This window comes from Acanthochromis polyacanthus, chromosome 6 (genome assembly GCF_021347895.1).
Source record: "Acanthochromis polyacanthus isolate Apoly-LR-REF ecotype Palm Island chromosome 6, KAUST_Apoly_ChrSc, whole genome shotgun sequence".
NCBI lineage: Eukaryota > Metazoa > Chordata > Actinopteri > Pomacentridae > Acanthochromis > Acanthochromis polyacanthus.
Window position 1 is genome coordinate 21179908 of NC_067118.1, and position 16480 is coordinate 21196387.

Sequence of the window (16480 nt, forward strand, 5' to 3'; positions counted from 1 at the left end):
CGTGCAAAGTCCAGAAAGATAGTGGACTACTTCAAGAGTAGCACCACTGCAAAGGTGTAAGTGCTTGTTTTTATTTCAAATAAAACAGTTTTGCTTAAACTGCTGTTGCAGTGATGCTTGAATTATTGTTTTTTTTTTTGATTACTTTTTTAAGGAGAGGCTGACAACAGTGCAAAAGCAAATGGGCCAGCAGGCACTGAAATTAATTCAGGAGATGGATACAAGGTGGAATAGTGCTCCAGTTTTATGACCTATGAGAACCTGTAGAAGCAGCTCTGGTAGTCCTGCGTACATACCTTACGTCTCTCACATCTGAAGACTACAACATTATAGCAGACTGTCTCAAAGGGCTGTCACCTATCAATGATGCAACAGTGGAGCTGTCGGAGGAGAAAGGAGTATCTGGCTCTAAAGTCATTCCCCTTCTGACTATGCTATACCGAGTGCTGGAGGAAGAGGACGTAGGAAATCTTCAAACTCCAGAGAGCAGAGCACTGGTTGAAGCCCTCCAACACCAATTAAGGGAGAAGGTCTACGCACTACAATGAGCATTATGGCAACAGCCACCCTCCTGGATCCAAGATTCAAAAGGATAGGGTTCTTTAGCCCCAATAAAGCAGCAGAGGCTGAGAGTAGGCTCACAACTGAGTGTGCTGCTGTAATGCGTAGCAATGCTATGTTGTAATCGTCCTCATCACAGCCACATACAGATGCTTCCCCACCTGCCACTACATGCAAGGGATATATTGTAATTGTGTTGTTGAATGCAGTCACGAGTTACAGCCTTTCTTTCTTTCTAGACTCTGGCAGCAATTCGACTACACAGTCCTGCAGACAAGGACCCAAAACCTCACTGTCAATGCAACTGTGGAGGTTCAGATATACCTTGAAGAGCCAAATATAAGCATACTACAGAACCCTCTTGACTACCGGAAAGGATAGCAGCAGACCTGTCCGAATTTGTACACACTTGCTATAAAAATCCTTTGTACCCTTGCCTCATCCGTTCCCTGTGAAAGGCTATTTTCAGAAGCTGGAGAAATATTGTCCAAAAAGAGAAACCGCTTCAGTCCCAGCACTGTGGGAAAAAAAAAAATTATATTTTTGAATCAAAATTAATAAAATGCTGTCCCTACTTTGTTTTTCAGGTTATCACTGGTAACACAAGCACAGTCACAAAACAAGTAGCACAAGCATGTTAAATTTTATTTATGTAGCCTTTATAATTAAAAATATCTAAGCATTTTACAGAAAACCAGAAGCTGACCCAATCAGTCAAGCTACATTTCTCAAATCTCTCCCCAATTTGTTTCCACTTCCCCTCTGTCCCTGCTATCATGAAAAACGGTTATTATATCAAATATATTACTTGTTTATTGGCATTATCATTTAAACACAATTCAGAGCTTCACATAGCAAAGCCAATGTGTCATTATAGTCACTCTGTCTGTTTTATTTTTATTTGTCCACTTGATGGCGCAGTAGAGCAAGTAAAGCACCATGAAGCTTCAACCCATGAGTGAACCAATTGGATGGACAGCCTCAATGCTTCATGAAGCTTCATATTGCCATCACTGCTAAAGGGGCCAGGTAAGCAAACACAAAGAACCTGAGAGCTGGCGGGGAAACAAGACAGGTAGACATCAGGCTGAAGACAGAGAGGGAATTAGTGGGTATGCAGGGATGGGAGGGTGACAAGAGTCCAGGTGGGGATATGGAAGGCTGGGGGCAAGGTGGGATCAGTGGCAAAACAGAGTTCAGCGGGGAGTGAGTGAATGAGCTGAGTTTAAATAGCTGGAGGTGAGGTAGTGGGCAGGTGACCTGAGTGAGCTGATTACTGCAGCTGGCACTCGTTGCAGTGATCAGCAGAGAGAGCAAGAGGGCAAGTGAGAGAGAGAGAGACAGACAGACGGACAGATGAAAGCAGAGGGAGCCAGAGGGACAGGCAGGCTGAATCCCAAACTGCCCCCTACACACTATCCCTACACACTACCCCTCCGTTTGCGCGTTCCCGCGGAGGGTCCTCCATATTAAGGGCCGTCCCAAACCGCGTAGTGCGGAGGGAGAGTGGACTGTTCAGCCCTTAAATAGCGAGTCTGCATCGATGCTCACTCTGGACAACTTTTTCAGGAAGTGCAACGTCGAAATGGAGGAGGAAACAAACATATTGATGTGAGTTCCACATGCATCCTTTATTTCTCCCACGCCTTTTTCACACTGACAGAACATCACAAAAAGAGTGGTGAAAAAAGATAAATCAAAAGAAACAAATCTTCTTCTCTGCTGACGTTTGATTTAATTGTGCACCCCCTGACACCTTAAAATTTGAACACAACTGACAGAATTCATTTATTCATTTGTTGGATTTGAAATGCCAGATAATAGGATTGGAAAACATGTGAGTGAAAAAAAGTGGGATACTTTCATCTTCTGGAAGCAGCAGCGATCCTTGTTAGTTGCAACCTGTGCCACAGCGCTACAGCCATGACAGTAGGCGTCTTTGTGTTACCATGGCGACGACGTCTTCCGTTTTCCGGTGAGGCGACAGGGCATCCCATTCCTGACGATCGTATTTATACCCTCCCCCTTCAATAATAGGTGCCCTCCATAGCTGCGAGTGTGACTTCTTTTGGAGTGACACTCGGTAGTGGAGGGGGAGTGTGTAGGGGGCGGTTTGGGATTCAGCCGTAGAGAGAGACACACAGAAGGAGTGAGGGAGAGGCAAGAGAGAGAGATGACAGAGACAGAAGAAAGAGAGACAAGGAGGACGACGGAAGGAGAAGAACAGGGGCTGGTGCAGCGATCATAACACCAGAGACCCTTTCTCACAGCTGTAAATTCAGTAAGACACCATTTCAGAAGACATTGGCATTCTTTATGGTGACATTCGAATCACTCTACCTAACACAAAGAACTTGGTGTGCAAGAATGAATTGAGCGGTTTATAAATCAGAACATCAAGGAAATGCAAGGACTCAGTCTCTGATACCAGGTTGATGAGGACCAGTATGAAAGAACACATTGAATCTGAAGTATATGTGGAAGATGCACACACATGACACGCAAACAACCCACCCCCACCTCTCTCTGTCACAGACCACAGCCATAAAAGCAGAGGGAGACTTTTAACTTGAAGCATATATACTTCCTAGGTCATATTTTTCTTATTATTGAATGCATATGCTTGTATGTTTAGCAATGCTATAAGTTTCCTTCCATGTTGTCTAAAGTCTACCATCTGTGAGTTTATTCTCATGGTCACTTGACACTAAACAGAGTTTGAGGATTGTGGGTCATGGGATCGAGCCCTTTGCAATAAGACACACAAAGTAAATTTTTTCTCTTTCCTTTGCAAAGAGTTTCTTTCTTTCAATTTTTTTTATCAAAACAGCTTCTACATTTTAAATAGTTTTTTTTAATCAAATATGTATTATATGACTAAATTCAATGTCATTCACTCCAGTTTTTACCTTTTAAATAACATTTTAACTGTTTTTAACACATGTAAATCTACTGTAGATGAACTGTTTATTTATTTCAAAATAAGATTCATTGCTTTAAGGATTTTATTTAGCTTTCTAATTAATTGTTTTAGGGGATAAATATTACATTAAAGCATCATTTTAGAGCCTGGGCTACAACTGACTTTAAACAAAGAATTAAAACTGGCTTAAAGAAACGAATAACTTAACTTTAAACTATGACTTTGTTTTTTATATATTTTACTTAAAGTTTGACGTTTTAAGTTAACTTGAATACTACAACAGCGCAAAAATTTTCTGTACAACTATGAACTTTGACTCTTAGTGTTTTTATTTCAGCAATCTTTTGTAATGCAAACCTGACAAAGTGCCTCCTTGTCTCTGCGTTCCTGAACCAACTCATCCAGCAGATCATCGCATCCTGTCTCATATCAGTTGTAAGATGTCTCTTTTTAATTGCCATATTGAGGCAGGATTCTGAGCAGTTGAAACAGTAGAAAATATCAGCCTGCAGTGTGACTTTCAGATGTTCTAGGACAGTATACAACAGAAGTGAGGACACCTCTGTGCTAAATCACATCATATATCAAGATTCTAGAATGTTATCTTAGATCTCAATTCTTAAATGGGATCCCAGAGTAAAGTCGAATTTCCAACATCTTGTTATAGCTCACGATTCTATGATGTGGTTAAATTGTGGCCTGTTTGGTGTTGAAACTTGAGACATCTAAAACAAGGTCCTTACAGTGATCCCAGCTTTTTCCATATGAAAGAAGGATGACAGTGTCATCCACCCTGGTTCCAGGTTGATAAGCGTACTGTAGAGGGTCCATTGATGAGGTCACCCAGAGATGATGGACGAGAACCAGATTCTCCAGGGGCTTCAGGTGGAAAGTCAGTGCTACCAGCCTGTCGTTATTTATTTATGTGATCTGCTTAGTTTATCGTGAACCTGTGTAAGATATCAACATAAACTCATGTAACACTGGACATGCATGAGTGTTCCTGATTTACATACCCTTTCCCAAAAAAGGGCATAGAAGAGTTGGCACGACACCAGACAGTCTTCCGAAGAAGATCATTAAACGCTGTGATGTGTTAAGCTGTTATCAGGTTGTTCTATGCAAATCAACAAACTGATAACCTGAGCAACAAAAAAACACACTAAGTCCATTTGAGGACACTGAACTGATGCTTTCAGCCTGTTAGAAAAATAGGTAAATATTTTAGCAACACTGAGATAGATGAAGAAGGTTACAAATCAATCAAACTATTCATGATTAGGACAAAATATTTAATATATACATCATCTCTGGTTCAAAGGGTTAAATACTTACTAGTAACTTCAGTACTTACTTGGAATTTAATTTTCACATAGATTATTAAACTCACTAAATAAATAGTTTGAGGAATGAAGTGAAACACTCTGAACCCTAAATCCCACCAGCAGCTCTGAAAAGCATTTCTCTTTTGAAAGATAACACACTGGCAGCGTTTTATCTGAGTCAGAAACTGTGATCAACTCGTCAGTTGACTTAACCAAGACGAAGCTTACAATGGTGATATTTCATCTACCTTTATTTATTGACCTTCATTTAACCAGGGAGTCCCACTAAGATTAGAGATCTCTTTTACAAGGGGGACTTGGCCAAGGTAGCAGCCATACAAAATTAAAAAAAAAACTTATATATAACACTTACATAATACACAAACAAACAATAAACAGTAAAACAATAAACAGATTGACAGCTATTCAAAGACAGTGACCTCATGAAAAAAATGTTGACATTCATCCTTCACTGTATTCTTTGTGATATTCTCAAACTCATTAATGGATATGAATCTTTCTAGTGTCAGAGTTTGTCAATCAAATAATCATTTCATGTCTATAAACTGTCATGGTGAGAGGTGTTCATCTCTAAATTCATAAAATTACATAGGTTTCTACACCAAGACAATTTTCAAATATTCAGAAAATTGGTTTCATGAATTTAATCAGCAAAATAAAATCACAAATTAAAAATAAATGTCATCAGATGAGGAACCAGCTTTTCTTATCCTTTGATTATAATCCTCTGACACTATATCCAGTGAAGAAGGCCTAAAATCATTGTTTCAGTTCAACCACAAGAGGGCACAGCAGACTGTAAAACATGAGCTGGGAGGGACACCAGCTGTGTGTATATTTCAAATCTTATTTACTCATTTGATCGATGAACCACACTACCAAGACTGATTTTTAAAAAATTAATGATTCAGTGTAATCTCTACGGTGTTAACGTCATCCTGGTTTTATTCTCTGACCCTTTCGAAATTCACCACACTTCCTACCCAGGACAAGTTCAGCCTTACAGATCCCACAAGTGGAACCTGACTGCAGAAAAATTTAAATAGGAGTACAAGTTAGTAGGTACTAATAAGTTACTAGTAACAGGTCACGCAATGGGCTTGTAATGTCCGAATCAGCAGACTGTTTTAACCAAAAAGAATAAATTTTTCACTTATTTTCATGCAGTTTCAGTGTCTTATTATTGATGTTCTCTAAGGCAGTGGTTGGTAATTCGCGGCCCGCGGGCCAAAACTGGCCCATCAGGAATAATATCTGGCCCGCCAGATGATTTTGAAAATTTGATTTATTTTTCAATGTTTGAGATTATTAAAAATGAAGAATCGATCGCACCCATATACCGTGTTTCCACCCGCTGGCTCCAGGAGCTAGTGCTAGTTCAGAGGTTAGTTGGTTCATTCTAAAAACCAGTTTACGTTTCCAGTGGCACGGAGCCAAGCCGGTCCGTCACCGCAACACGAAACTCACGTGGTCGGCTGCTGCCGGGCATTTCCGCGTTCGCGCTACTGATCGGACACGGTTGTACCAGCCAGATTTCACTGAGCAACAGTGTTTGCAAAACGTGTGTGTCTCGGGAGTCATTTTTAATACATCTGTGATCAGAATTGAGATGTGTGTCCCGAGCAGCGGCGATCAGCTGAAGAAGCTCCGCTGCTCGCTCGCCCCCCCACCTCCTCCTGCTTGCGGCATCGGAGCGCACCCCCCGCAGGTTGGCCCGCTGTTCGATTGTTTACACAAATTTTGGCCCAAAGCCACATCTTATTGCCGACCCCTGCTCTAAGGGGACCAGAATTTTGGGCATTTTACTAATGACAGACAATACTTAACCCATTGCGCTTCAGTGTCCCGCCCGCGATACACTTTGAGATCTGCATAAGCAATTTGCTAAATGTCTGAAACTGCAAACGCGATTATACAAACACTATACACCGATGGAAAGCTGAGATTCTCATGAATCCGCCGGTATAAACCACTTTCAGATGTGATTACCACAGCAGGTAATATAAACACATTTGTCCAACAAACAACAAATATCCATCCATCCGTTCTCTATACACGGCTTTAACGTACACAGCGCGACTCACATTTCCGGGTTCATTATTACACACAGACGAAAATATTCCACAAAAAACGGCCATAATCCAACCTTGGACATCCAGACAAAACAAGCCAGGAAAATATTTTGTCCAAAACATGTCTTGAAGTCGGTATATAATCCATGAATAGGTCATTTTCAAGGAAATGCACCTCATGATGCACGTCCAATATTCCCTGTATTTCTCGTCATATTTTTATTTACAAATAGAATATTAGCGATTTTTTTGTACTGAACATGGCTGGAATTGACTGCAGCTTAAAGGGCTACAGCTGTGCGCTTTGTACAGTTTGGTCATTTGTTACCAGCACATATGGATTAATGAAGGACACAGTTATTGCTATTTAGCATCCATCTTTGTATAATGAAGTGCAATGTAGTCTTCATATACATGTCTCGGTTGTGCAGTTAGTTACTTAGCCAAGAAATGCGGTGGAGTTTTGTGACGATTGCCGTTGGTTTGTCTGCTTCTCTGCCTCTTTGTTTGCAACAATACTCAACAGATGAACAGATTTGGATGAAATTTTCAGGGAAGGTCAGAAATGACACAAAGACCAATTGATTCGATTTTAGCAGTGACTTGGCTTATAGTCTGGATCCATCGATTTGTTGATATCATTGCGAGATAGCGGCATGTTGTCACTGTAACTATGACAACAAGTGAATGCTACGTCAGCTGCCTGCTCACAATCACAGGATTGTGATCCTACTACAAAATGACCACTGCGGACCATGAATTTTTTAAAGATTCCATCTGTCTGAAATCATACAACGGCTGAGCATCCTTGGTGGAGTGTTGCGCTCTTGAGAGCTTTTGCTGTTTTATTTGTTCTTGTCATTTTTTAACCTTTTTTGGTTAGACAGTTTCTCGCTTCAGTTAAAGTGCTAATGTTCACCCTTTCACCTGTCTGTTACTTTTATGTAGGCATTTTCTTGTTCACTATATTCCATCAGTCACTTCCAAATTATTGAAAAGGAGCCCCCCCCCACCACCACCACCTCCATAAAAAACCCCAAAACAAAACAGTTACCCAAAAAAAGTACAACGGTGAACACAAACACTGTTTTCAACAAACTGCAAGAAAAGAATAAAACTGAACCTTTTCTCAGGGTTCCTGCTGACTCAGATTCTGGCCAGTGATTGGCTTGCTTGACTGTTTCCACAGTGATAGATGGGCTCCACCAGTCAAGGTTTGTGGTTAGGCCTGCCCGGGATCTGAACCCACAAGCTCTGTAAAGCCAAGGCCACCAAACCAGCAAACCTCAGAGGTTTAACACCCACACCTTGGCTCTCACTGAGGAGAGATGGACAGAGAAGAGGAGAGAGTGGAGCCTGAGAGGAGGACAGATAGCAGGAGAGGAAAGGAATGAGGGAATGAAGAGGAGAGGATGGAGAAAAAGGATAGAGTTTACAAGGAAAGTTAGGGGGAAACAAAGATGAGTGAGGAGGCAAGAAAGAACAATGCTTTAATAGGGGTGCATTTGACCATTTTTTGCAACTTTCCAAACACAACAATTTGACAATGACACCTGCTTTACACCTTGTTAGCCCAGGAGATGATAAGATATAAGCGTTGATCAAGAACTTCAGAGACTGTTTATGATCTAACCTCTAGGGTCAGCTGGGTGTAACAAAAATCATCAGATGTTATTGGTTGAGGAAAAGCAATTTATCACTCAATGGCAAATTAACACAAAAGAACAATGATAATACAAAGAAAAAAGGGGCTGATGGGTGTTGCTAAATCAAAGAACCAAATAAAACAAAATGAAGGCTAACAGAGTTTGCAAACTAGCTAAAGAAATACTGAACAACTAACTCCCTAGCCAGACATAAACACAGTAGCAACACCCAGCACAAGTAACAGAAACTAATACAAATGAGTGAATAGGGCACAGAACTAACTAAACAAAACGGGTGCCTCTAAACATACACATTTTACACACAATATGCAAAGACTCAAGTTATGAATAGCTTCTCACTAAAGTTAGCGGACTGCTAACAGGAGCCACAGTCTTCACTAAGACTGGTAGCTCCTCACCGAATTAGCAACCACTACCCTGAGGGCTCTATTACGAAGCCAGGTCAGTGGGTTAATGAGATATGTTGAGCTTAAAGTCAGAGTTTTCAATATCACAAGGGGGCTCTCTTGCTAGATCTGCCATGGTAACTTGCCCTAACCCTGCTGATGATCTCACCTGGTTCAGAACAGGTTATGTTCAGACTTTAAATTAAAATCAGCTTTAACAGGCATCTCCCTTTAACCAACTGCTTCCTGACAGTTATTTATGAGTGATACAGATTCTCGGTTGAGGGAATATGTTATATCTGTAAACCTTTTGAGCTGTATATTACTACAGCTACTGAATGAAGCAGTTGCAGTATCACACACTGTGTGCATTGCGTTGCCATGAGAATTCAATGTGTATTTAGTTGGTGATGCAGAAATCGCATAAATATGTTTTTATGTTTGGTCCTGATTTGCTATGGATTCCGTTTACATGCTGGTACTGCAGCTGATACACCAGAGATTAGAAAACTGCTTTGGTTATTAATATTTATGACAGAGAAGTACATTGATCAGTAAAATAAATATATTAACACATGTTTAACAGTGCCAAGGGACTGCAGATGGAAATTAGCTTAAAGCTAACTCTGGTGCAATACATCAAATGGAAACATTTATGTTCAATAGTGTACATGGTCCCTTTTTAAATAAACTGATAATAATAATAATAGTTTTCTTGCAGCATTCCTGTCTCACATCATTTTCAGTCTCAGCGCTTTTTTTTTTACTGTCATACATTTTTATATTCCTCATTGTTCTCCATTAAAACAAGCTAATTATAGTCTTGTGTCTTCCTCTTGAAGTTGCCAGTTTGCATTTTAATCTGTCTGAGTTTCCCTTAATGGTCCATTTATACATCCGGTTTGTGCAATTAGTTTCTCAATCAGTTTAGTATTGCTTGAATTTCTTCAGTTTGTTTCCCATGTTTTTGTTCCCCTTTTAGATGTAGTCCACCGTTGCCTGCTCTCTGTGTATTGCTGATACCTTGTGGACTTTGGTTGCTTTTCATCAGCTTAAGCATTTTAAATCTTTTGCAACCTGTCTCTCGTTTCTGCATTTGGGTCTGACATAACAGTACCAAATCTATAGCTACAAGCATTTCTACAAACCTGGAAAAGATGATTCTTTGATGAATTACCAAACAACTTTTAACAAAATTCACCACCTGAGCAGTGAACTACAAGTTTGACATAGCCAAGCTTTCTTAATGTAAGCTGGCTCAGCAAAACCTAAAACCCTAGTTAAAAATTAATGGGTATATGCTTTCTTTGTTAACCAGGTTTTCCTTTTTCAAACTTTGTGCCAGCTCTTATGAAAGATTGAATTTGATGCTTTATTTCACTCTTTTAAAAACAAAATGGACAGATTGTGCACCACCTACTTCAGCCAAGAGAGACAGGTTGGATTGGGAGGTAATGCATGGAAAAAATAAGGGAGGATGGAGAAAAAGAGTGAATGGACAGAGCGGACAATATAGTCAGGGAGGAGTGATGGAGGAGAGACAATTGTAACAAACTGGAAGGACAAATGACAAGAGAGAATGAAGGAGAATAACAGAAAAAGGAAAGTCAGATGTAAAAGTCAGGCTCTGGTGTCTATTAAAAGTAAAGACAGCTTCACCTAGGGTCAAAGGTCATTCTTTCTTTCCTGTGAGATGTGGAAGTAGGTCAACTGTCACCAGGTTACTGTCAACAAAAACACAATTTAGTTTCCTCCCAAATGGTTTAAATCTACACAAAGGATGGAGTAATGTTTCAGTTATTTTCCTTGACATCACTTTTGATGTTTTTCATTTCATGTTCTGAACTTCTACTGGACTCGTTTGAGCTCTGTCTTTTTTGTAAGTTCTAGGAACTGATTTTGTGCTCACTGCTTTGAAAAGAGAAAAGAAATGGTTCAGTGTAGGATAAAGATTTTGTGTGTCCTCAGACACTGTGGTGTTGCTAACATTATAACAGGCTGTTAACGCAGCAGACCTCCCATCAGGAAGTGAACACAGAGCTAATTCCTGTAGAGACAGGAAAAAGGAAGTGGGGGGGTATGGAAGAGAGAGCCTGACATCCTGCAGCAGAGAGAATATCCTAAACCCCCTCCCTCCCATGACATCATCTGTTCTATCCACAGCCTTACAGCCTGGGTTCAGCAGTAGTTGAGGTATGGAACAGGTCACCAAGTGTGTTCACAACCAGACACACCGAGTTTGTTTCTAAAATAGTTTTGTGCTGCATTCCACATTCCATTCCAACAATAAAAACACATTTTTGTGGTTCCATCCATCCATTATCTATACACCACTTAACCCTCATTAGGGTCGGTAGTGACTGGAGTCTATTCCAGCTGACTTTGGGCAAAGGCAGGGGACACCCTGGACAGGTCGCCAATCTAGAAGCCGGAGTACCTAGAGAAAACCCATGCATGCACAGGGAGAACTTGCAAACTCCATGCAGAAAGATCCCAGAAACTCCGGGATGCAAACCAGGGATCTTTTAGCTGTAAGGCGAAAGTGCTACCCATCAAGCCAATTCAGACCGTCCATCCATCCATCCTCTATATACCGCTTTATCCTCACTAGGGTCGCGGGGGTGCTGGGCCTATCCCAGCTGACTCGGGTGAAGGCAGGGGACACCCTGGACAGGTCGCCAGTCTGTCGCAGGGCTACATATACAGACAAACAATCACACTCACATTCACACCTACGGACAATTTAGAGTCATCAGTTAACTTCAGCATATTTTTGGACTGTGGGAGGAAGCCGGAGTACCCGGAGAAAACCCATGCATGCACAGGGAGAACATGCAAACTCCATGCAGAAAGATCCCAGAAACTCCGGGATGCAAACCAGGGATCTTTTAGCTGCAAGTTGAAAGCGCTACCCATCAAGCCAATTCAGACCAGTAATTATAAAATGCTTTTGATAATAGAGCATATTTTGTTGCTTGTACATCATTTCTTACAGGATGTCACAAAGTGTTTTTTTTTTTTTGTTTTTTAGAATGTAGGACGTGCTGGTATTTTTGGCATTGTGCATTGACATGTTATATTAATGGACAAACTAAATGTTTTTCTGGCATATATGTAGTATGGAGGTGCAAAGATTTGAAATCACCACAAGCCAAAAACCTCACAGATAGGAAGGCCAACGATTTACAGTTAAAAATGATTCAAGTGTCACACTAAGCTGATAACTGTTTTCATCACTATCAATGAAACATGTTCTCCAAAGTAGTGCTTAAGTGATGCGTACCTACCTCACACAATTCTTCCCATTACAGGGGTTGCTAAAAATGTAATCATCTTTTAATATATATCAATAACATATGATTCCATGTTTGATTTTTACTCATTGATTTAAGCAGCAATACTTAATTTGCTTTGAAACTCAGTACCAACTACACAAGAACCTTCATCAAACATAAAACCCCCTGATGATAAACAGATGGATTTAGTCGATACGTTTATTAGATCACCAGCTGTAAACAAATTTAAAAAGAAAACATAAAGAGATTCACAGACAAAAGTCACATATTGCACATAAAACACAAAGGCAGGACTGTCATCAGTTCCTATTTGATGTGCGACACACACAAACACACACATTGATGGCATTTCATGTTCAGCAGTTAAAGGCGATTACAGTGGAAACTAATGCAAAAGCACATGAACATATGATAGGAAGTTTTGGTCACTTACACACATTCACAGTCTAATGACCAACACATAGACACACACAGGCATGCAAATACTGTGCACACATACAACAAACACACACACAAACTTTACGCAAGAACGTTACACTACAGTATACACAAAGTAGTTGCACAAACTCACAAACACATTTACAGTGTAAACGAGCTGTCATCGTACAGACTCTGTAAAATCACACACACAAGAATGACCACAGCTACACACACACACACACACAGACACACACACAGTTAGACAGTCAGTGTGTAGTTGTGGTGGCTGATCTGACATCCTAACCACATGTGGCCAATAAAACGCCACCGAGACAGAAAGAGACTGGAAAATCCCTCTCTCTTTCTCTCTGTCTGTAACTCTCTTGCGTAGTCTCTCTCTTCATCAGCCTCTCTTTTAAGTACATAGATGTACAAATTCCATTCTCTCTGCCTCTCCCTGCATCTCTCTCTGCATCTCGCAGGAGCTTTGTTGTCTCATTGTCTATCTCCATATGCATCTTCAATGTCTGGCTCTAGCTCTCGTACCATGTGTTCACGGTGTGTGTAGAATAAAAGAGAAATCACAAATCATGCACTAATTCTCAAAGGACATACAAACCAGAATAGGCAGTCTAATTTTCTTGGGAGGCCCAGGGAAAAATTAAAAAAAAAGATACTGGGCCCCTATTAAAATATATTGGTGTCTAACTATCATGGTCCTGTTAAAGCATTTCCATGACTTTTCTTGGTATCCTTGGTAACCTGCTTAAAGATTTACGGGGCCACTTGAAATTTTTCATACCCAAACAGGAATGCTGAAGTAGACCTGAGCAATAAAACAATTCCGTAGATTCCATAGCCATGAATGCATGGCTTGGTTGTTTTTGTTACACCCAGTTGACCCTAGTGGTTGGGTAGTAACAGCGACTCAGACTTTTGTGATGCTAAATGGCTTCTGTCCAGACCTCAGGTGTACAAGGCTAACTGGGATGAACATACTTACAATATTCCCTGTGGCAAATGTAACAGAGCCTGCTTTTTGATCCCAGTCATGTGTCTATTGGAGTGAACAACAATATCAATGCAGGACAAATGTCCACTGTGCTCATTTCTCTTGCCAGTTAACTGATTATGATTTATAAAGCTGCAGATTATTGATAAAGGAAAGTATATGAAAAATTGCAAGCCTTGTGTCCTTCCGAATAATTGTGCTTACCTATGCTATACTTGTGTGACAGCGGTCATAGACAAAGGATCTGACTTAGCTCCATGTCAATACAGACCAGCTTAAATATTCCTTTTTATATTAAATAAATATTCCATTCCTGATGACAAATTCTGCTTGTTAAAAGTCCATTCACTCACCCACGTACACAAACGACATACAGCCCATAGATACTCACATGTTCATTTCTAACTGGCAGTAGGGGAAACCAGCCATGTGTTATCTTCTCGAGTCAGGGTAATAATAAAAATATACACCTGTTCCTCCCCCTAGCTCTCAATCTGCACACACACCCTTTCCGAATATTCCAAACTTCCACAGGAGTTTCCTTCTCGTTGCTAACGTTCCTGTCAGTTACCTCAGCAACACACGCACACACTGTTAAAACCCTCTCACTAACACACACACATATACGAGTACATGATCCAATATAGGAAAACACACACAATCTAAGCTATACACATTCTTTTAACAACTAAATTAAGAAGTGTAAAACCTCAGAGTCCTCTGCTAAAAGATGACTAAATCTTATTGGAATGTTAATACAATAGCAAAAGGAAGAAAAATGAGGGAGAATGTGTTTGAGAGAGAGAGAGGTAGACTGAGGGGATGAGGGTTAATTGTGGTGGAAGAACAAAAATGAATTGCAACATAGAGAAGAGAAATGATGGGAGAAAAACCTGACGAAAAAATCAGGGAAAATGAGAAGTCCTTGAGTTTAGTTCATGTGATTTCTGATAGCGGTGCTTCCTACTAAAAATTCAATCTTCTAAGGACTCTAGAATTTGAAAAGTAGCAACTATGACAAGCCATGCATAATTTATTTATTCATTTATTTTTGCTATTTTGAAAACTCAGAATTGTGATATGGACTGATTCATAGGACCACAAAAACTGGTGAGCATAAAAGTCTATACATTGTTATCATATGTACAAGTTACTTGCATATTGTCCTCAAATTGAAATTTAACTTATGAAGTTTATTGTGCCTTTTTGAATATAACCGCATTTTGAATGAAAACTGACCAGAGAAATTGTGCTCATCACAATAAATCTCATGTTAACTAAAGCACATTCTTTCAAGTGCTATAACAGTGAACTAAGTGAAACAGGATATCAATGTTGGACTAAAAGCAATGACGGAAAGCACAATGCAAATGAGTCATCTTTCCTCAGTTGATTTGCTTTTCATTCAGTTGTGGGAAAAAACTGAAAAAAAATGTGAATTCACTCAACATGTTGTCAAAATAGTTTACAGAATCTAGTTGAGGATCACAAAAAGTAGATGAACTCTGAACAAAACTTGGCATAGTGAAGCTACATATTCACTGAATTATGAATTGACAGACTGACCTACATACTCCTCCATGATGATAATCCTTAGTACTATTAAAAGGCATGAGTTATGCCAAATGGACAGGGGAATTTGCTACATACATGAAAAAAGTGTACCAAGCTGTAAGCATGTTTATTTCTGCTGTATAGATGCACATTTTAACATGGGTGTCTGTGGGATTGACTTAGTTTAACAACCAACCTCAAGTGGACATTCAAGGAACTGCTGTTTTCAGCCACAGGTGTTACCGCTTTAAAAATGTGACCAGAAAGGGTCAGTAGGTGATGAAGAGATGAGTAAAGAGAGAGAAAGAAAGGAGGACAAGATGATAAAGGGTGACTGGAATGACATTTAGCGAATGAAGTCCATGAAAATTAGCTATGAGAGATGGTTCAGTGATAACAACAGTGTATTGGGAGAGTGGAATGGAGGACAGAGAAACAATGATGCAGATTTATGTTAAAAAGGGAGAAAAAACAGCAATAAGAAAGAATTATGAGGATATTCAGCAACATGTGAGAAGATGTAGGGTAATCCAAAGACAAAAGGAGCAACAATGAGATGAGAAAGATGGAATAAAAAAGTGAACCAAGTCAACAACATAAAGATGCGTGAAGAATATAAATGAATGTAAATGAATGAAGGTGGCAGGAAGTAAAAATATTTTGGTGGCCTAAGAAAGATAAAGGGGAAAAATGTGATAGGAATGAGGAAATGGAAGGGAAAGGTGAGAAGAAAGAATGCAGAGGAAGGAAAAGACAAATTGGCAAATGGAAAGGTGGCAAGAGATGGAAAATGAATGAAACAAGATGCAGGAATCAAACTTGTGGGACAAGGAAGAAAAGCAAAAAGAAAAACAACATGAAATTACAGTGACTGAGAGGGAATAAAAGAAGGTTGAAGCAAAAAAAAAAGAGAGAGAAGAAAACAGGCTGTCCAAGGAGAGAGAATGAGAGAACAGTTTTCCTTGTTCCGAATGTTGTCTTTTGAGTCTGTTAGCGGTTTGTTCGAGGGGAGACACTCCCACAGAGCCAAACTCTTTTAGCGTCAGATCTGAACCTGGAGAGGACCGAATTAGAGCAGATCGCAGAGGATTGTATTTCAGCCTCCCTCTACTCTTGTCTTTCCTTTCCCACCCCTCGTTTTATTTGCTTCTTCCTCATTACCACTACAACACCTGGAGACATGCGGACTGAGGGCCACAGCTTTTACAGTGGACACTGTAAAATGTAGCAGCATTTACTGTCC